Genomic DNA, 22,236 nt, shown 5'->3' with positions numbered 1-22,236 from the left:
AAGAGGACTACTTCTTTGCTGTAGATGAGTATACTGGACAAACCCTGAGTCAGGCCCATTCCCTAGTCAGAGAGGAAGGAATGAAGACCCTGCCAGGGGTTCAGAGTACTTATTTATGCATTTACTTATTTACAAAGCTGTTAACTTAAAATTTCGCCAGTTGCTCCTTTATAAAAAAGATTTTTATTATTTATTTTAGAGAGGGAGAGGTAGAGATAGGAACACCAATGATGAGAGGCAATCATTGATCAGCTGCCTCCTGCATGCACCCAACTGGGGATCAAGCCTACAACCCCAGCATGTTCCCTTAACTGGAATCAAACCCAGGACCCTTCTGCCTGCAGGCCAACACTTAATCACTGTGCCAAACTTCCTAGGGTGTGTTCAGAGTATTGAGAATTTATTCAAGCACAGGAGAGCATGCAGGGTTTGTGACTGATTCACACTGTTCATGTGAGCCAGGTGGCAGAGGAGAAATCACTTCAGCCATAAACCTTCACAGTGATATAAATCACATCGTAGACCTGTACAGGATAGCCAGTGTAGGCAGCTCCTGAAAGCCACACTTGTACCTGAAACCTACGAGGAATCTAGGAGGGTATATCCTGATAAAAAGGGATCATCCTATCTAATAAAAGAGTAACATGCAAATTAACCATACATCCACTACACCCACAAGCCATGCCCACCAGCCAATCAGGAGCAAATATGCAAATTAACCCAACCAAGATGGCTTCAGCCACAGAGACCAGGAGGGAGGCTTGGGTTTTCCCAGCAATGGAGGAAGCCAAGTTTTCCACTTGCCCTTGCCGGCCTAGGCCTCCACTCAAAGCTACAAAGTTTCAATGATAGAAGAGAAATACCATATTTTCTGGCGTATAAGACGACTTTTTAACCCAGGAAAATCTTCTATACGCCCAGTCATCTTATATGCCGGAAAATACGGTAAATCCAAACAGAAATGACAGCAGCCAGGGAGCTGGAAGAGCAAGAGGCTAGGGTTGTCTCTGGCAATGGAAGAAGCCAAGCTTCTGCAGCTCTGGCAAGCTTAGGCCTCCACTTAAGGCTACAAAGTTTCAATTATAGAAGGTATATAAGTCCCAACAGAAACGGCTGCTGCCACAGAGCGAGCAGAAGGCTTGGGTCCGCTCCAGGCTACCAAGTTTCAATTGTAGAAGATAAATAAATCCCAGATACCAGGCCCTCCGATTGGGTCGCCAGGGGGCGTGGCTGGCCTGCAAACCACCACAGGCCCCTAACCAAGGACACTCCACGCCCCAAGGAAACCCCCACCCTGATTTGGGACACCCTGCAGGGCAAAACAGCTGGCCCCTACCCATGCACCAGGCCTCTATCCTATCTAATAAAATAGTAACATGCAGATTGACCATCACTCCAGCACACATGATGGCTGCCCCCATGTGGTCAAAGATCCTGCCCCCATGTGGACACAAGATGGCCACCACAAGATGGCCAGCAGGGAAGGGCAGTTGGGAGGGACCATGCCTGCAAGGGAGAGCAGTTGGGGGCAATCAAGCCTGCAGGGGCAGGCAATTAGGGGTAAAGAGGCTGGCAGAGGAGTGAAGTTGGGGGCAACCAGGCCTGCAGGGAAGGGCAGCTGGGGGGGACCCAGGCCTGCACGGGAGGTCAGTTACGGGTGACCAGGACTGCAGGGCAAGGCAGTTAGGGGCAAACAGGCTGGCAGGGGAGCAGTTAGGCATCAATCAGGCTGGCAGGGGCGTGATTACTGTGTGATCAGGCTGACAGGCAGAAGCGGTTAGGGGTAATCAGGAAGGCAGGCAGGTGAGCAGTTGGGAGCCAGCAGTCCTGGATTGTGAGAGGGATGTCCGACTGCCCATTGGGATCGGGCCTAAATGGGCAGTCGGACATCCCTCAAGGTGTCCCAGATTGGAGAGTGTGCAGGCTGGCTGAGGGACATTCACCCCCCTACCCCATGCACAAAGTTCGTGCATGGGCCTCTAGTTGTTTATTACAGCAAAGAAGCCTGAAACAGCCTGAATTTCCTTGTAGGAGTGGCTGAGGAAGCCATGGTGTGTCCACACCGTGGAGTACAATGCAGCCATCAAGAAGATGAAGGTAGCCCGGCTGGTGTGGCTCAGTGGTTGAGCATCGATCTAAGAACCAGGAAGTCACGGATTGATTCCTAGTCAGGGCACATGCCCGGGTTGTGGGCTCCATCCCTGGTGGGGGGTGTGCAGTAGGCAACTGATCAATGGTTCTCTTTCATCATTGATGTTTCTGTCTCTCTCTCTCTGACACTTTCCACTTTTCAACACCCATGGTTGTCAGATATTATGGATACGCTTACTTTCATAATACCTTAGGTCCTCGGGTTACATCGGAGATCTGTTCCTACAGCATGATTTAACACGATTTTCACTGTAAGTCAGAACCCACCTACATAAGCACCTACGTCACTCACATGGAGCACAGACACAGCAGTAATGACGTGAAACAGTAAAAAAAGTTTAAAAGAAAGATAACAATTCCTGATCTTTATTTGTGGTAAATGAATAATAAAAAACATAAAGCACATATGTACATACATTGAAATGACAGAACTTTTCTTTTTATAAATAAATGGGCGATAGCGACGTAACCACAAAAATGACAACGTACGTTGAGTCTGACGTAGCCCGAGGACTGCCTGTAAAATGTAGAAGAGAAACATTATGAGGTATTTTTCAGGAAGTTTGGGTGTTGACTACACTACAGAAAAATCAGGTGTGCTCTTTATCCAACAAATGTAAAGATAGTTAAGAAACTTCTATTTTTACTAGAGATTTATTCTTAATCAGAAATCCATGTTCATTATATTTAAATTAGAAATAGGTCACTTTTGATGCAAAAATATATACTAATAAAAGGATAATATGCCAATTAGAGCGGACATCTATCCGACAAAACCACAGCGGCTGCGAGGCCCAGGGCTCAGGTAGCGGCAGGCAGGGGCAGCAGCAGTGGGGTGATGTGAGCGGTACCTTCCCCTGATAAGGCTGGTTGCCTCCTGCAGAGGGAGGCCTGACTGTGGCTTAGGCCCACTCCGAAGGACTTCCCACATTCATTACACTTATAAGGCTTTTCTCCAGTGTTCTAAGGCAGCAGTGGAACATGCCCTGAGGGCTCCTGGAATGTGAGAGTGGGCAGGCCTGGCTGAGGGACCTCCAGCAGTGCACAAATTTTTGGGCATCGGGCCTCTAGTATTAAGATAAAAGTGTATCAGATTCTCCTTCAGTGTTGTTATTCTGGGTAAGAAAAATGAAATATTCCCTCACATTTAAGGCCTATCTCCACTGCGAAGTCTCAGGTGTCTTATAAGGCTACAATTTATGGTAAATGATTTCCCACAATCTGTACACTCATAAGGCTTTTAACCAGTGTGAACTCATTAATATTTAATAACATTACACATACTTCTGAAGGACTTCTCACATTCACGACACTTATAAGGCTTTTCTCCAGTGTGAATTCTCTGATGTTGAATGAGTTTAGAATTCTCACTCAAGGACTTCCCACAATCTGTACACTCAGATGACTTTTCTCCAGTGTTAACTCGCTGGTGTCTATGGACATCAGACTAACGTCCAAAGGAACTCTCACATTCACTACACTTACAAGGCTTTTCTCCAGTGTGAATTCTCTGATGTGGAGTGAGGTTAGAACTCTCACTGAAGGGATTCCCACAATCTGTACACTCATGTGGCTTTTCTCCAGTGTGAACTCGCTGGTGTTTATTGGCATCAGACTTACTTCCAAAGGACTTCCCACATTCATTACACTTATAAGGCTTTTCTCCAGTGTGAATTCTCTGATGTTGAATGAGTTTAGAATTCTCACTCAAGGACTTCCCACAATCTGTACACTCAGATGACTTTTCTCCAGTGTTAACTCGCTGGTGTCTATGGACATCAGACTAACGTCCAAAGGAACTCTCACATTCACTACACTTACAAGGCTTTTCTCCAGTGTGAATTCTCTGATGTGGAGTGAGGTTAGAACTCTCACTGAAGGGATTCCCACAATCTGTACATTCATATGGCTTTTCTCCAGTGTGAACTCGCTGGTGTCTATAGAAATAAGACTTATATCTGAAGGACTTTCCACATTCATTACACTTATAAGGCTTTTCTGCAGTGTGAATTCTCTGATGTTGAATGAGTTTATAATTCTGACTGAAGGACTTCTCACAGTCTGTACTACACTCATATGCCTTTTCTCCAGTGTGAACTCGCTGGTATCTATTGACATCAGACTTATGTCCGAAGGACCTCCCACATTCACTACACTTATAAGGCTTTTCTCCAGTGTGAATTCTCTGATGTGGAGTGAGGTTAGAACTCTCACTGAAGGGCTTCCCACAATCTGTACACTCATGTGGCTTTTCTCCAGTGTGAACTTGCTGGTGTTTATTGGCATCAGACTTATTCCGAAGGACTTCCCACATTCATTACACTTATAAGGCTTTTCTGCAGTGTGAATTCTCTGATGTTGAATGAGGTTGGAAGTCTTACTGAAAGACTTCCCACAATCTGTACACTCATGTGGCTTTTCTCCAGTGTGAACTCGCTGGTGTCTATGGACATCAGACTAACGTCCGAAGGAATTCTCACATTCACAACACTTATAAGGCTTTTCTCCAGTGTGAATTCTCTGATGTGGAGTGAGGTTAGAACTATCACTGGAGGGCTTCCCACAATCTGTACACTCATATGGCTTTTCTCCAGTGTGAACTCGCTGGTGTCTATTGAAATAAGACTTATATCTGAAGGACTTCCCACATTCATTACACTTATAAGGCTTTTCTGCAGTGTGAATTCTCTGATGTTAAATGAGTTTATAATTCTGACTGAAGGACTTCTCACAGTCTGTACACTTATATGCCTTTTTTCCAGTGTGAATTTGCTGGTGTCTATTGACATCAGACTTATGTCCAAAGGACCTCCCACATTCACTACACTTATAAGGCTTTTCTCCAGTGTGAATTCTCTGATGTGAAGTGAGGTTACTTCCAATGTGAAACCCTATCTCAGACATTTCCATTGCAGTTTCTAGATTTTCAACAAAACCCATTTACCTCCCTAACCTGGTCAGAAGTTTTACCCAATGGAAGAGGTTTGCTGGGCAGCATCACCCAGATATCATTGTCCATCTCCAATCACTCGACTGGCATCAAGGGAAGTTCCAAGACTATAGTGTGTGGGGGGATCACTCCATGGGGGTGCAGCCTGACACCCCAGGCTGCCTCTGGGAGGGAATAGCTCTGGGGGGAGCACCTGCCTCCCAGGCCTACACCCCCCAGCTGCAGATGGGAGCTGATCGCTGGGGTCGGGGGGTTGTGGTGTATAGGCAGCCCGGGTGTCTCACAGGCCCACAGCCCAGGCAGGGATGGGCAGCAGATGGCACCGGCCTTGCATGGGTGCCTCGCAGGCCCACGGCACAGGCTGGGGCTGGGAGAGGATTGCTTGTGCCTCGCAGGCCCACGGCCCAAGCTGGGTCAGGCAGCAGATTGCACAGGCCTTGCAGGGGGCCAGGGCGGGCAGCAGATCGCATCGGCCCGAATGCCCTTGGCCTGGGCCGTGGCGGACAGCAGATCATGCTGGCTGTGCGGGGTGCCTCGCAGGTCCACAGCCCGTGCCGGGGTAGGCAGCGGATTGCGCTGGGCCTTGGGGGGGTTGAGGCGGGCAGTGGATTGCACCAGCCATGCGCGGGCACCTCCCAGGCACACGGCCCAGACAGGGTGGGCAGCGGATCGCGCTGGCTGTGCGGGGCGTCTCGAATGCCCTCAGCCGGGACTGGGGCGGACAGTGGATCACGCCGGTCATGTGGAGGTTGGGGCGGGCAGCAGATTGCGCCGGCCATGCGTGGGCGCCTCCCAGGCCCACGGCCCGGCCAGGGCGGGCAGCGGGTCATGCCAGCCGTGCACAGGCGCCTTGAATGCCCTTGGCCTGGGCCGCGGAGAACAGTGGATCGTGTCGGCCATTCTGGGGTTGGGCCGGCAGCTGATCACACTGGCCATGCGCAAGCGCCTCAAATGCCCTCAGCTTGGGCTGTGGCGAACAGTGGATTGCACCAGTCATTCTGGGATCGGAGCGGGCAGCGGATTGCTCCGGCCATGCGTGGGCGCCTCCCAAGCCCACGGCCCGGGCCTCGGCGGACAGCAGTACGAGGATGCCTAGCAGGCCCACGGACCAGGCCAGGGCTGGAGAGGATCGCGCCAGGGGGCACAGCCGTCTCCCAGGCCAACAAGCTGGGCCGCTCGCTGCCTGCTTTCAGCGGCAGCCTTCCCTGGGACTGGGGGACTCCGGCAAGCCTGAGAGGACTGGGCGCCGCCATCTGGTGTCTATGGGTGCCGCCATTTTTGTCATGGAGTGATGGTTAATTTTCATATTACTCTTTTATTAGGTAGGACTGAATATTTGTAATTTTTTGTTCTTAAGATTTTTACACCATAACAAAATATGTCCTTTTCTCATGAATTTATAATTTCAAAATGAAGGCAAAACAGTGTAAAATTGAGGGAAAGATCAGACTTTATTAATTAAGTGATGTCTTGATTTTTGTGAGAAGACTTTTATTTTTAACAATAAATATGGAAGCTGTTAGCAAACTTGTTTGGAAAGATTAATGTGTTGTGTATTAGATCTCCCCATTTTGTGTATGCCAGCGATCTGATCTTTGTCTTCTTAAGTTCCTCTACTTCATAGTTGTGGTAAAACTTAAAAAAAAATATCTACATTATCTCATAGCTTTCAAATATGTTTAAAATGTGACTTACAGAATATTACAAGTGATTAAAAGCAAAGCAATGTGAAAAATCTTACAAGCTAAATGGATCTTTAATGTCATAAGTGTTATTCCTTAATGGTGTACTTTGATTTAATTTGAGACACTTTAAAATGAATATTTTATTTGTGTTTGTAATAATTTTTGAAGAGCTTGGAAATAAAATTTCTGCTTAACTCATTATTTTCTATGACAGCAAAAAAAAAAAAAAAAAGATTCCAGGGAGTGAACTTCAATAAAAGGAGACTGGTTAGATATCATTGGCAGCAAACTCAGAACCCATTTCTGAGCGTGACCTTTGATAAATTCCTGCCTGTCTCGCTTCCCCCATTATTGCTGAAGACCCACATGTTAAGAATGTTGATTGGGAAGGATACAGGACTTGAAACATTACAGTATCCATGTTCTTTGAAATCAACATCAGTCACTACTCTACCTCCAAGTCTCTATCTTTTGCATTGGCCTGGTGAGTGCTCCCTCAGGTGGAGCTAACTCTCAAAATGGTGACATTAACACCAATGTTGATACTAGGTATCCATTCATTCCGTGCCTGAACTTGTGCTAAATGTGGCCGCTCCATAGTTCTCTCCATCCCCATTGGAGAGAACACAAGGCCTAATTTTCCCTCCTCATCCCAATGTTCCTGGGTGTCCAAGCTCACCTAGTAAATTATGAGAGCCCAGATGTCAGAAACTGATGTTCTGAGCAGCCCCAGGCACATTCCCTATTCAGTGTCATCCTAGCTTACACATGGGCAAGGGATTGACCTGCTCATCAGGAACCAGGAGGACCACTAAACTCCCCTATGCCTCTCCAGAGGTATCCAGTTATTCATTCCTAGGGGGGAATCAGGGACCTAGAATTCTTCCCCCCATATACACCCATCCACTGATTCCTTTCCAAGGATCCAAGATCTCCCCGATCATCCCCAAGGCTTAGAGTACTTCCAAAACAGCACCTCCATATTCTATACCTTCTTTCTGCCATCAGTCTTCCCCAATTCCCCACCTTTGTTCAGCCTGGGGTTCTATGAGCCTTCATTTCATCCATCCATAAGCCTGACATTGGACCCAAAGGGGTAAAATTGGCTTGGAAATTCAGGTGAGAAAGGTGCTCAGCCTGGGAAGCAAGGAAGATGAACATATTATCCACTAAATCAACCCTTTGGAGATTGCCTATGCATTTGCCTGTTGTTGGGGTGCACACATACACAATCTCACAGGGAACATACAGACACCATAAGCAGAGAAACACACAGGTATAGAATACCCACAGGCAAAGACAGGCTCTCAGGTGCAGAGCTTGTGCCCAGGCTCACACAGACTCAGACTACAGACTCGGACATCGCTTTGAGGGAAACACACACAAACACACAGATAAAAACACACCGGGCCACCAAGACAATGTCACAAGGCACACCAACACACACAGTGGACACACACAGGCACACACAAGAAGAGATATACATGGAGACAGAATAGTGACACAAAGAGAATAAAAACACACACAGATACAATCAGGCACACATAAAGTAGCAGCAAATTCACATATACAACCAATACCCACACATGCAACAGAAACTTTCAATTGCTGAGTCCTATTAATACACTGTTTGGAGGAAACATTAACAATTAAAGTGTTTCCTGGCCAGGTGGCTCAGCTGGTTGGAGCATCATCTCATAACACCCTACCCCCTAAAAAGATTGTGAATTTGATCCCTAGTCAGAGCAAGTGATCCATGTTCCTCTCACATCATTGTTTCCTCTCTCTCTCTCTCTCTCTCTCTCTCTCTCTCTCTCTCTCTCTCTCTCTCTTCCTCTTTCTCAAAAATCAATAAACATATCCTTGGCTGAACATTAAAAAAGCCAAAAATAATTAAGGTATTAATTTTGAAGAACATAGCATTAAATATAGATTTATCCTCTAAAACAGTTGTCTAATCATTTGAACTCAGGTGATGCCTGTCTTCTTTTACCTAAGCTAATAGAATCAATTTGTAAAACATGTACCTGGCGGGGAGAACATTGGCGGCACAGAAACCGCACCATCTTGAAAACCAGAACTGCTTGAGACTAGGATCCTAGCCTTGCCACCACCCATTCTAGTCTTGGTAGCAAACCAGGACCATACAGCCACTTTGGTAGGAGAACTGCGACCACAGCTGCAGACACCAAGACTCCAGATTTCTGTGAGTCACAAAGCTGCAGATTTCTGTGAGTCACAAAGCCAACACCCCTCCACCATCACCCCCACAGCAGTGGATAGGAACTGCCAGACCCCAGACTAATAATAGGGCTTTCTGCACACACACAGCAGGGGCAGCTCTACCTGACTTTAAGTCTTGGTGTTGGACACAGGAAGTTTGTTTCCTGAGAGCAGGCTCCTCGCCAAAGCAGGGAGACTGCTTGCTGCAACCAGATCCCCGTACCATGCAGGGCAGGGAAGACAGTGCTGAATTTGAGCCTGGATGTGCAAACTAGGGGAATTTATTTCCCGCAACTAGGCTCCGTGCCCAGACAGGGATGCTGTGCTGAATTTGAGAATAGGTGTGTGACCTTGGGGAGAGTGTTTTCAGCGACCAGATCCTGCACCCACGCAGGGAGACAGTGCTGAATTTGTGCCTGGGGGTGCAAACCCAGGGAGTTTGTTTCTCATGACCAGACCCTGCTCCCTAGCAGAGAGGCTGCACTGAATTTGAACCGAGACATGCAAACCAAGAAAGTTTGTTTCCCTCACCCAGGCAGGGAGGATGGGCTGAATTTGAGCAGAGGTATGCAACCTTGGGGAAATTGTTTTCTGTGACCAAATCCCGCACCCTTGGAGGGAGACTGCGCTGAATTTGAGCCTGGGGGTGCGAACCCTGGGAGTTTGTTTCCCAAGACCAGACCCTGCACCCAAGCAGGGAGAATGCGCTAAATTTGAACCTGAACATGAGAACTTGGGGAGTTTGTTCCCCAAGACCAGATCTGTGCACACATAAGGGGGCAGCACTGAATTTCAGCCTGGGTGCATGGACACGGGGAATTTGTTTCCCACAGTACACACCCATGGGACCAGACCCCACACCCACACTGAGCGGCAGTGCCACCCAACTTTGATTCAGGGCAAGTGCACACAGAGGCTGTTTTCCACAGGGCAAGAGTGGACATCCTGCCAACACAGTGCAACTGTGCAACATGGTCTCCCAAGCAGATCGGGGACCCTAAATCTCCATGCAAAAGGCAGCAATGAGCACCAGTGACTAGACTCTGTTTCTCATTGCATGCACCTGGGATCCCTGATTCCCAGTACATTCACACTAAGAGCAAGCAACTCCAATTCTTGGCGCATGCGCACACAGGGACCCTGTTTTTTGGTGCGAGGTAGCACCAAACAACAGAGACTCTTATACTCGATTCATGTGCACAGATCTGATTCACAGTGCGGACACAGGGAGCATCTTACTCCTGACACGAACTAGGGGACTTTGATTTTTTGCACACCTCAGTAGGTTCTCTGTTTCAACGTGATGAAGGCAGGGCCCCAGATTCTAGGTGCACACATGAGGCCACACTAAGCGCCTTTGACTCTGACCCAGGGCGAGCGTGACTCCCACCATCCCATAGCAGCTGCATGTTGTGGTGTCAGAGATCTTCAGCGCACTTGGGGGTGCAAAACCCCCACTGCACATGGCCCAGGCCCCCGCAACTTGACATTTGAACCCTCTGGTGATAGTCAGAATGGGGAGACAACGAAACAATCCCCAGAGGAAAGTGAAGGAGGAATACCAAGAAAGGAAATAAGTGAAACGAAAGCATGCAACATGACAGAAAAAGAGTGTAGAGTAATGGTCATACAGTTCATACATCTGATGGACGAGAAAATCAACAACCTATGCAAAAATCAAGAAAATATGAAAAACAATATAGCTACAATCAAAAACACCATGGAAGGCTTCAACAGTAGACTGGAAGAAGCAGAAGACTGAATTAGTGAATTAGAAGATAAAGTACAAAAACAAGCCCAATCTGAACAGCAACTAAAGAAAAAAATTAAAAAGCAGGAAAACCTAAGGGATCTTTGGACAATGCAAAACAAAATAACATACATATAATAGGGCTGCCAGAAGGACAAGATGAGCAACAAGGATTAGAATTTTTATTTGAAGAAATAATGACAGAAAACTTCCCTGATCTGGGGAAGAAAAAAGTTACACAAGTATAGAGAGTCCCAAGAAAGGTCAATCCCAAAAGACACACACCAAGACACACCATAATTACAATGGCAAATGTTAATCACAAAGAGAGAATCTTAAAGGCTGCAAGAGAGAGACAGAAAGATACCTACAAAGGATCCCCCATGAGATTATCAAATAATTTCTCAGCAGAAACACATCAAGCTAGAAGGGAATGGAAGGAGATATACAAAGTGATGCAAAGCAAGGGTCTGAATCCAAGAATACTCTATCCAGCAAGACTATCAATCAAAATAGAAGGGGATATCAGGAGCTTCGCAGACAAAAAAAGGTTAAGGGAGTATATCACTACCAAGCCAGCAATGCAAGAAATGCTAAAGGAAATGCTGTAAAAAGAAGAAATAAAAAGGTAAGAAGGAATACGGGCTCAAAAAAATAAAAATGGCTTCAAACAAGAACCTTTCAATAATAACTTTAAACGTAAATGGACTAAATGCTCCAATAAAAAGACTTCGAGTGGCTGAATGGATAAAAAAAACATGACCCATATATATGCTGTCTACGAGAGACCACCTCAAAACAAGGGACTCACACAGACTGAAAATGAAGGGATGGAAAAATATCTTCAGGGCAAATGGAAATGAAAAAGAAAAACCTGGAGTAGCAATACTTATATGAGACAAAATAGACCTCAAAGTGAAGGCCATAACAAGAGATAAGGAAGGCCACTTCATAATGCTAAAGGGATCCATACAACAAGAGCATATAACCCTGGTAAACATATATACTCCCAATGCAGATCCAACCAAATACCTTTAAAAAATACTCCTGGAAGATAACAAGGGAGAGATCAACAATAATACAACATTGTAGGGGACTTTAATACACCACTGACTTCACTGGAGAAATCCTGTAGAACAGTGGTCGGCAAACTGCAGCTCGCAAGCCACATGCAGCTCTTTGGCCCCTTGAGTGTGGATCTTCCACAAAATACCATGGCCTGGGTGAGTCTATTTTGAATAAGTGGCATTAGAAGAAGTTTATATTTTAAAAATTTGGCTATCAAAAGAAATTTCAATTGTTGTACTGTTGATATTTGGCTCTGTTGATTAATGAGTTTGCCGATTACTGCTCTAGACAAAAAATCAGCAAAGATACAGCAATCCTAAATGACTCACTAGATCAAATGGACTTAAGTGATATCTTCAGAACATTTCACCCCAAACTCATGGAATATACATTCTTCTTAAGTACACAAGGGACATTTTCAAAAATAGACTACATATTGGGTCACAACAAAGTCTCCCCAAATTCAAGAAGAATTAAATCATACCAAGCATCTTCTCAGACCACAATGGCATAATATTAGAAATAAAGTACAATAAAAACAATCCAAAACACTCAAACTCTTGAAAGCTGAAAAATATGTTATTAAATATTGATTGGGTTACCAATGAGATCAAAGAAGAAATAAAAAACATCCTGGAAACTAATGACAATAAAAACACAACAATTAAAAACCTATGGAACACAAAGAAAGCAGCCCTGTGAGGGAAGATTATAGCTCAACGGGCTTACCTCAAAAAACAAGAAAAAAATGGTAGTAAATCATCTAACTCTACAACTCAAAGAATTAGAAAGAGAGCAACAAGAAAATCCCAGAGTGAGCAGAAGGAAGAGGATAATAAAGATTGGAGCAGAAATAAATGACATAGAGACCAAAAAAATACAAAAGATCAATGAAACCAAGAGCTGGTTCTTTGAAAGGATAAACAAGATTGATGAACCTCTAGCCAGGCTCACCAAGAAGCAAAGAGAGGACTCAAATAAACAAAATCAGAAATGATAGATTTCAAATAACAACAGGCCCCACAGAAATACAAAGGATTGTTTAAAAGTACTATGAACAACTCTATACTAACAAACTAGACAACCTTGAGGAAATGAACATATTCCTAGAAAAATATAACCTTCCAAAACTCAATCAGGAAGAATCTAAAAATCCCAATAGGTCGATAACTAGGGAAGAAATGGAAGCAGTCATCAAAAAGTTTCCAGCAAACAAAAGCCCAGGGCCAGACGGCTTAACAGGAGAGTTATACCAAACATTCAAGGAAGAACAAAAACCTTACCTCCTCAGACTGTTCCAAAAATTTCAAGAGGAAGGAACACTTCCAAGCTCATTATATGAAGCCAGCAGCACCCTAATACCAAAACCAGATAAAGACAAAACAATAAAAGAGAATTACAGGCCAATATCACTCATGAACATAGATGCCAAAATCCTCAACAAAATTCTAGCAAATCATATCCAGCAGTAAATCAGAAAGATCATACACCTTGACCCAGCAGGATTTATCTCAGGCATGCAAGGATGGTACAATATCTGCAAATCAATAAACGTGATACATCACATAAACAAATTGAGGGAGAAAAATCACATGGTCGTATCAATTGACAAAGAAAATGCATTTGACAAAATCCAAGACCCATTTTTGATAAAAACTCTCAGCAAGGTGGGAATAGAAGGATCATACCTCAACATCATAAAAGCCATATATGAAAAACCCACAGCTAACATCACTATCATTGGCAAACACTAAAACCATTTCCCATAAGAACAGGAACAAGACAGGGATGCCCATTCTTACCACTCCTGTTAAACCTAGTACTGGAAGTACTAGCCATTGCTATCAGACAAGAAGAAGAAATAAAAGGCATCCAAATCGGAAAAGAAGAAGTAAAACTGTCCTTATTCGCAGATGACATGATAATGTACATAGAAAACCCTAAAGATTCCATAAAAAAATTATTAGACTTAATAAATGAATTCAGTAGGGTAGCAGGATACAAAATTAACGCCAAGAAACCTATGGCCTTTCTATACACCAATAGTGAACTTATAGAAAGAGAGACTAAAAAAGCAATCCTATTTGCCATCGCACGAAAAAATTAAGATACCTAGGAATAAACTTAACTAAGGAGGTAAAAGGCCTATATGCAAAAAACTACAGGAAACTAAAAAGAGATAGAGGAAGACATAAACAAATGGAAGAACATACCGTGTTCATGGATTCGTAGAATCAACATCATTATAATGTCCACACTACCCAAAACAATCTATAGATTCAATGCAATCCCCATTAAAATATCAATGACACATTTCACAGACCTAGAACGAACTTTCTAAAAATTCATCAGGAATAAAACAAAAAACAAACAAAACAAAAAAACTCGAATAGTTGCCGCAATCCTGAGAAATACGAACAAAGTAGGTGGGATCTCAATAACAGAATTCAAGCTGTATTACGAAGCAACTGTTCTCAAAACAGCCTGGTACTGGCACAAGAACAAACATATAGATCAATGGAATAGAATAGAGAACCCAGAAATAGACTCAAACCACTATGCCCAATTAATATTCGACAAAGGAGGCATGAACAGACAATGGAGTCAAGATAGTCTCTTCAATAAATGGTGTTGTGAAAATTGGACAGATACATAGAAAAAAATGAAACTACACCACCAACTTACACCATACATAAAAATAAACTCAAAATGGATAAAGGACTTATACATAAGACAGGAAACCATAAAAATACTAGAGGAATCCACAGGCAAAGTAATCTCAGACATATGTCGAAGGAACTTCTTTACTGATACTGCTCTTTAGGCAAAGGACTATAAAGAGAAAATAAACAAATGAGACTACATCAAAATAAAAAGCTTTTTTGCACAGCAAAAGAAACCATCAACAAAACAACAAGAAAGCCCACTACATGGGAGAACATTTGCTAATGTTATCACTGATAAGAGTTTAATCTCCAACATTTACAGGGAACTCATACAGCTTAACAGAAGGAAGATAACCCAATCAAAAAATGGGCAAGGACCTAAATAGAAACTTAAAAAAAATACAGAAGGGAGACTAAGAAACATATGAAAACATGCTCAAAGTCACTAATTATCCGAGAGATGCAAATCAAAATGACAATGTGGTACCATCTCACACCTGTTAGAATGGCTATCATCAACAAATGACAGTTGCTGGAGAGGATGTGGAGAAAAAAGGAACACTGGTGAACTGTTGATTGGTACAGCCACTGTGGAGAACAGTATGGAGTTTCCTCAAAAAACTAAAAATGGAACTCCCATTTGACCCAGTGATCCATCTCACTTCTAGGAATATATCCAAGAAGCTAGAAACATCAATAAAAAAAAAATATATGCACCCCTATGTTCACAGCAGCACAATTTACCATAGCTAAGATCTGGAAACAGCCTAAGTGCCTATCAGCAGATGAGTGGATTAAAAAAACTGTGGTATATCTACACAATGGAATACTATGCTACACTAAAAAAGAAGGGATTCCTACCATTTGCAACAACATGGATGGAACTGGAAAGCATTATGCTAAGTGAAATAAGCCAGTCAGAGAAAGATAGATATCAAATGATCTCACTCACCTATGGGAAATAAGGAACAACATAAACTGATGAACAAAAACAGATCCAGTGACAGGGAAGCATCGATCAGACTGCCAAACCTCAGAGGGAAGGTAAGGGATGGTGGGGGTAAGAGGGAGAGATCAATCAAAGGACTTGTATGCATGCATATAAGCTTAACCAGTGGTCACAGACAACAGGGTGGGTGATGGCATGCGTGGGTGGTGTTTGGGAAGGTAATTGGGGGATGAGGACAAATATGTAATATCTTAATCAATAAAGAAGTTTAAAAATACAAAAAAACTGTATATGTAGAAAAAAACAGCACAATACTGCCAACAGTTTTATTTATAAAACCCCAAACGTGAAAATAAACAAAAGCATATACAGATCAAATCATAAGGGGATTATCTAAATAATACAATATTTCTTAGAAACAAAAAATTAACTATTTACATAAATATCATTGGTAAATCTCAAAATAACTGTGTAGCATGAAGGATGCCAGTGTTTCTTAAAGATTATACACCTTATAATGCCTACAAATAATAAAAATATGAATTAATCTATTTCAAAAGAAGTTATAACAGTAAAGCATGGAGGGTTTGGGAAGCAGAAAAGAGTATAAAAGTGTAGGAGGACCCTAGCTGGTTTGGCTCAGTGGATAGATTGTTGGCCTGCGGATGGAAAGGTCCCAGGTTCAATTCCAGTCAAGGGCACATACCAAGGTTGTGGGCTCGATCCGCAGTGGGGACAATAGATCTAAATAGGATTCAGGAGGAAACCAATCAATGATTCTCTCTCATCATTGATTCTATCTCTCTATCCCTCTCCCTTCATATCTGAAATCAATAAAAAATACATTAAAATAAAAGGGCATGAGGTAAATACAGGGTGTGGCAAAAGTAGATTTAGAGTTGTTGGTATTGAAAATAATTAATAAATGATAATACAAGTATAAATGCGACCATATCCAGGGTGGTTCAGTTAATTGACCATCTTTCCATTCACTAAAATGTCACTGGTTCAATTTCAGGTCAGGGCACATACATTCCTGGATCCCCTGTAGTGGGCTTACAGGAGCCGAAAGATTGATGTTTCTGTCCTCCTCCCTTCCTCTCTAAAAGTTAATAAAAACAACATTTAAAATATGTAATATAGGAGAAACCAAGATGGCGGCATAAGGTAAACACCTGTACTGCTGCCTCGCACAACAATTTTAAAACTCCAACTGGAAGACAGAGCGGACATCGTCCAGAGTGGAAATTCTACAACTAGAAGGAAAGAGAAAAGAACACTGAGACTCAGAGGAGCTGTGGAGGTACGGAGACCTGTGCTCGTGGAAAGGGCAGGCAGCTGAATACGCGGCTAGCTTTCTCGTTTGGAAGGAAAACAAAACCTCCCAACTGCACTGCAATCCAGCTCTGGGTGAGTCTTTGGGTACCAGACTCATTCGGGGAGAAACTGGACTGTCTGGCAATGGGCGAAACTCGAGAGCAGACTTCTCTCAGAGGTGTGTGCAGCAATTGCCACGGGACACTGAGACACAGGGCCCTCTTAGGGCAGGGCTGATGGGAAACCAAGGCTGAGTGCTCCACCCTGAGACTCTGCCCCATCCATGCTCAACACAGAAGCCCTCCCAGTGGCTAGCTCTCTCCTTTGGAAGGGAACAAAAACCTCCCACTGTACTGAAATCCAGTTCCAGGTGAGACTTTGGGTACCAGACTCATAAAAGAGAGAGAGCAAGATACTGAAAACCTATTTGAAAAAAATAGTGACAGAAAACTTTCCCCACCTGCTGAAAGTCCAGGAAGCACATAGAACCCCAAACAAAAGGAATCCAAAGAGGACCACAAGACACATCATAATTAAAATGCCAAGAGCAAAAGACAAAGAGAGAATATTAAAAGCAGCAAGAGAAAAACAGTTAGTTACCTACAAGGGAGCACCCATACGATTGTCAGCTGATTTCTCAACAGAAACTATGCAGGCCACACAGGAGTGGCAAGAAATATTCAAAGTGATGAACAGCAAGAAACTACAACCAAGATTACTCTACCCAACAAAGATATTATTCAGAATTGAAGGTCAGATAAAGAGCTTCACAGATAAGAAAAAGCTAAAGGAGTTCATCACCGCCAAACCAGAATTATATGAAATGCTGAAAGTATTATTTAAGAAGAGGAAGAAGAAAAAGATAAATATAAAAATTATGAACAACAAATACGTATCTATCAACAAGTGAATCTAAAAACCAAGGGAATAAAAAATCTGATGAACAGTAATAACTGGTGAATATAATAGAATCAGGGGCATAGAAAGGGAGTAGAATGACAATTCTCGGGGGGAAAGGGGAGTGGGGGTGCGGGAAGAGACTGAACAAAAAGCGTACACTTATGGATGAGGACAGTGGGGAGGGTAAGGGCAGAGGGTGGGGTAGGAACCTGGTGAAGGAGAACTATGGGGGGAAAAAGAGGAACAATTATAATAATCTGAATAATAAAGATTTATTAAATTTAAATATATATATATATTTATATATATATTATATACATATATATAATATAGTTATTTAAGAACAGAGAATAAACTGTATTTTGCATACTCACAACTGTAAGCCTACTTTTGCCTCACCATGGATATGTGTAACAGAGCTTATTTCACCTGTGAACATTTCAGAGCATTATCTGTTTGTTCAAACTCACCAAGTAGTACACATTAGAAAAGTACATTTCATTGTTTGCCAGTGATACATATACCTAAGTAAAGGTTTAAAAAAGCAGATCCAAATAAAAACCTAGGTATCCCTCTGTTGTTAGAAAATTAAGTTGAGTAGATAGAAGATACCTGAGCTCTGGACGCCCCATGTACACAACAGTGCCTCTTATCAATGGAGTGCGTGTCAAAAACATAGGTTAGAGGGGGATGTTGGCCATAAAGAGAGTGTGAGTGATCTGATACTGTTCTTCTCAGGAAATAGCCTGTAGACCCTCCAGTTGTTCCTCTAAGACACCAAAAACATGGAAAAGATAAATATAAAAATTTACCTTCTTGACCCCATCCCCAAGGTGCTGAGGCCATCACTTTTCACAATCTGCTGCACATAGTTCTTTGAAAAACACTTATCTCACACAGCTTCATTCCCAGAGGCACAACTTCAAAGGTAATGCAAATTTGCCATGGTGTGGGTAATTTATTTCCTAATCACCTTCTTTTCCAAAATTATAGTTCACCACCTCCATAATCTATTTCTCCCTTACCCTTCTTCCTTACCCATGCCAGTGGAGATTTACAATCCTGGTAACACTGGCAAACAATGAAATGTACTTTTCTAATGTGTACTATGTATGCTATCTCATTCCCATCAACCAGTGTTTCCTCCCAACAACAAAAGTCAGGTGTTTAGTTAAATGTCACTCTTTACAGGCAATTACCTAAAATTCACCTTATTGTTACATCCAGGCACCACCAGAAATAGACTCTTCCTTCGTTCACTCTTATGTCAATGTCATGGTCCTATGGCAAGAATTCAGATTTGCTCTCCAAGTACACATCATTCTTTCTACCACAACTCTCTCAAACTTGCACTTCCATAGCCCCAGCCCCCATACTCATCTGCTGGATTTTACTTATTACTCATCATGTATGGTCCAGAGGATGGTTGCCAAATTGAATAAGGATCAAGTACTGCTCAGACTCTGATAGTCCACACTCATAGAGGCAGCCTTGAGTCCTGCTATGTAGGCCTCTATCAATGACCTTTTTTTCTTTGAACCTCAACTATTAAGAACAATAATCAGATCTCAGACATCCATAGGCCACCTCCTGTGATGTTGCACTTGATGTCCCTTCACTAGTCACAGCCAACATCTCTCACTTAACCTTCACTGAAGTCCTAGCCCCAATGGCCCTCTGCATCATGCCCAGTGAGTCTCACAGATGACCACTCAAGCCTCATAGATAATCCACAAGAATGACTGCAACTTCCCACAGCCAGGATACACCAAGGATCACAACAAAATCCTGATGAGAGTTTCAAAAAGTTGGTATGTACCAGCCCTAGTCTCACCTTGTTTTAATTAGTTTCCGACCTTGGCCACTGAAAAACCATTCTCTCTCTCCACACTCTACATAACAACCTCTGTCCCTATGCTGTGTTGTGATACCCACCTCCAACCAACAGTGGCCCCAGCAAGAAAGCCAGACCTCAGGCTCACACTGTCCCTTCTAAGATACTACTACCATTACCAACCTGACCATGATTCCCTGTATTAAAGTGATCTACAGTCCAGGCTGATGTGTCTCATTTGGTTGAGCATAGACCCATTCACTGGTAAAGTCACATGCTTGGGTTGTGAGCTGGATCCACTGTAGGTGTTGTGCAGGAGGCAACTGGCCCTTGTTTCTTGCTCATCCCAGTTTCTCCATCTCTCTCTCTTTCTCACTTCATTTGTACATATAAAATCAATAAAAATATATATGTACTTTAAAAAACATACCTGCAGGTTACTAATTCAGCTCACTGTTTACTTCAAGCCTTTGCACATTCTAGAACCTATGTCCTGGAAGAACTCTCACTTATTACACTGGTGGCCGAAAACAAGGTGCACAACATGAAGACCTAGTGATGACCTTAGGATTCTGGGATTAGTGTCTGTTCAAGGTACCCAGGTCCAAGGGGGCTACAAGAGTGGCTGACAGTCCCAGCGCATCACTATCTCAGAGGCCACAAGTGTTTGAGGCCTTCAAATAAGCTCCAAAAATCCATACACCTAATTGATTCTGCATTTGCAGGAATTTGAGAAAAGAAAATAGTCTGTTAAGAGCCTGGAAACCACCAGGTTCTATGGGCTCAGGCTGCTCAGTACCCTGGCCCAGCCCAGAGGCAGGTGCCCTTCAGATGCCTGTATTATCTCAGGGCTCAATCCTCAGTGCTCACTCTTGCCAGTTACCTTGTCATTTCGAGGACTTCCCCTTCTTGTCCACAGCTGTTGTCCTCTGTCTTCTAGTCTGTTCTTCCTCTGAGCAATGGTAGGAAAAGTTAGAACCCTACCTCAGAAAATGTCCCTCTTTTTTTCACAACCATCTATGGCCCCAGCGTTCTGAGAATGAAAGTAAAACTCCTTGTGCAAAACCACACCTCATCTCTTTGTTGCCTTTACACCCACAACAGGCCCAGGTTTCCCAATCCTCCCTGCTCAGTCGCACCATCACGTCATTACAAGGTGGCACTGCAGCCTTCCACCCTCTTCCCCACCAAAACCATTTGTCACCCACGAGGGACTTACCATTCTGAACGCTGGGACCTGGGCGGCAGGACCTGAGAGGCACTGCTCCCCAAGACTGGAGGGTTCAGTGGGGTCAGGCTGCAGGAACGCTGTGAGCAGAGAGGATCCAGGAGGCACGGAGACGCCAATTTCGATCTGTTGGGGCTCAAGGAGCCTCAGACACACCCTGCACAGCAGGCAGCTGCCTCCCAGGCCTCATTCTACTCAGTCCAGTGCCCTGAAGCCTGTGACTCTGTGAACTAACAGCAAAAAAGTTTAAAGTCCACTGGGAAGAGGAAGGCGGAAGTCCCGCCCTAACCGGATGCATTGGCACCAAAATGCCATTTAGCTCCGCCCACATGAGTGCAGTGCCTTCTGGGTAATGTAGTTTTCTCAACCGCCCAGGCCAATACTATGACTAGGTGGCAGAGAGAGTGAAGTCTGGGGTTGGACTATATGGAACCAGAGGCCTGGCTAACTGGAGCAGACTAACAGATCTCCAAGGGGAAGGAGGTGGGGAGGAATGCAAGAGATCCACCAAAGCATATACACAGAGGGGGAAATGGGAGACATGGATAATACTATCAACAATAAAATATATATGTATTTTTGTAAATTTTAAAATAATGTATTCCAGCTGATGTAGCTCAGTGGTTGAGCCTCGACCTATGAACCAGGAAGTCATGGTTCTTTTAATTTTATTTTTATTTTTTAATTATTTATTGTTTAAAGCATTACATATAGTATTACATATAACACCTCTTTCCCCCTTTGAGATCTGCCTAGCCACCCCCAAGACTCAGCACATGCCCTTGTCCCCCATAGTGTCTGTGTCCATTGATTATGCTTATATGAATGCATATAAGTCCTTTGGTTGATCCCTTAACCCTTCCCTTCCCTGACTTCCCTCTGAAGTTTGACAATCTGTTCAATGCTTCTATGTCTCTGAATTTATTTTTGTTCACCAATTTATGCTATTTATTATATTCCACAAATGATGAGGTCATATGATTCTGGTTCTTTTCCTGGTCAGGGCACAGACTTGGGTTGCAGGCTCTATTCCCAGTGTGGGGGTCGAGTCATGCATGAGGCAACTAATCAGCAATTCTCTCTTATCATTGATGTTTTTTTCTCTTTCTCTCCCTTCCACAATCTAAAAATGAACAAAACTATTTTAAACAAAGTATATACATATATGCATAGGCCATGGACAGAGACAATAATGTGGTGAGAGACTAGGAGCAGGGGAGGCAGGGTAGACGGAGAAAAGGGTAGAGGAGGATGACAGAAATTGGGAAAATCTGTAAGAGTCAGCAATCCTATATAATAAAGAGCTACTATGCAACTGGTTGTCGCACCCTAGTGCCCTGCACCCTCCTGCCCTCACACCCTCATGCCCTCACGCGGTGTAGGGGGACCTGAGGCTGAGCCAGGGGATCTGAGGCCATGACACTCGTCCCTGGCCCTGGGCCCAGGGACCTGAGGCCATGCCCCACGCCCCAGAGCCAGGGCTCAGGGACATGAGGTCGGGCTGGACTACTTGAG

The 22,236-nt window shown here is 43.7% G+C and overlaps 1 long non-coding RNA gene across 2 annotated transcripts; it reads right to left on the bottom strand.

Moving 5' to 3' along the window:
• Positions 1 to 2,515: 2,515 nt before the first annotated feature.
• LOC129148516 (uncharacterized) lies at positions 2,516 to 20,979 on the bottom strand. Of its 2 annotated transcripts, none has more exons than XR_008555486.1 (3): positions 20,713 to 20,979; positions 20,377 to 20,526; positions 2,516 to 2,668 (listed from the first exon to the last, which is right to left on the bottom strand). It is a non-coding gene; the product is annotated as an uncharacterized LOC129148516 (long non-coding RNA). The 2 variants fall into 2 exon arrangements; XR_008555485.1 differs by having other exon boundaries at positions 20,377 to 20,445.
• Positions 20,980 to 22,236: the final 1,257 nt, after the last annotated feature.

The sequence above is a fragment of the Eptesicus fuscus genome, unplaced genomic scaffold (genome assembly GCF_027574615.1).
Source record: "Eptesicus fuscus isolate TK198812 unplaced genomic scaffold, DD_ASM_mEF_20220401 scaffold_74, whole genome shotgun sequence".
Lineage (NCBI taxonomy): Eukaryota > Metazoa > Chordata > Mammalia > Chiroptera > Vespertilionidae > Eptesicus > Eptesicus fuscus.
The sequence above is the reverse complement of the archived record's forward strand: the minus strand, read 5'-3'. Positions and strand labels throughout refer to the sequence as shown.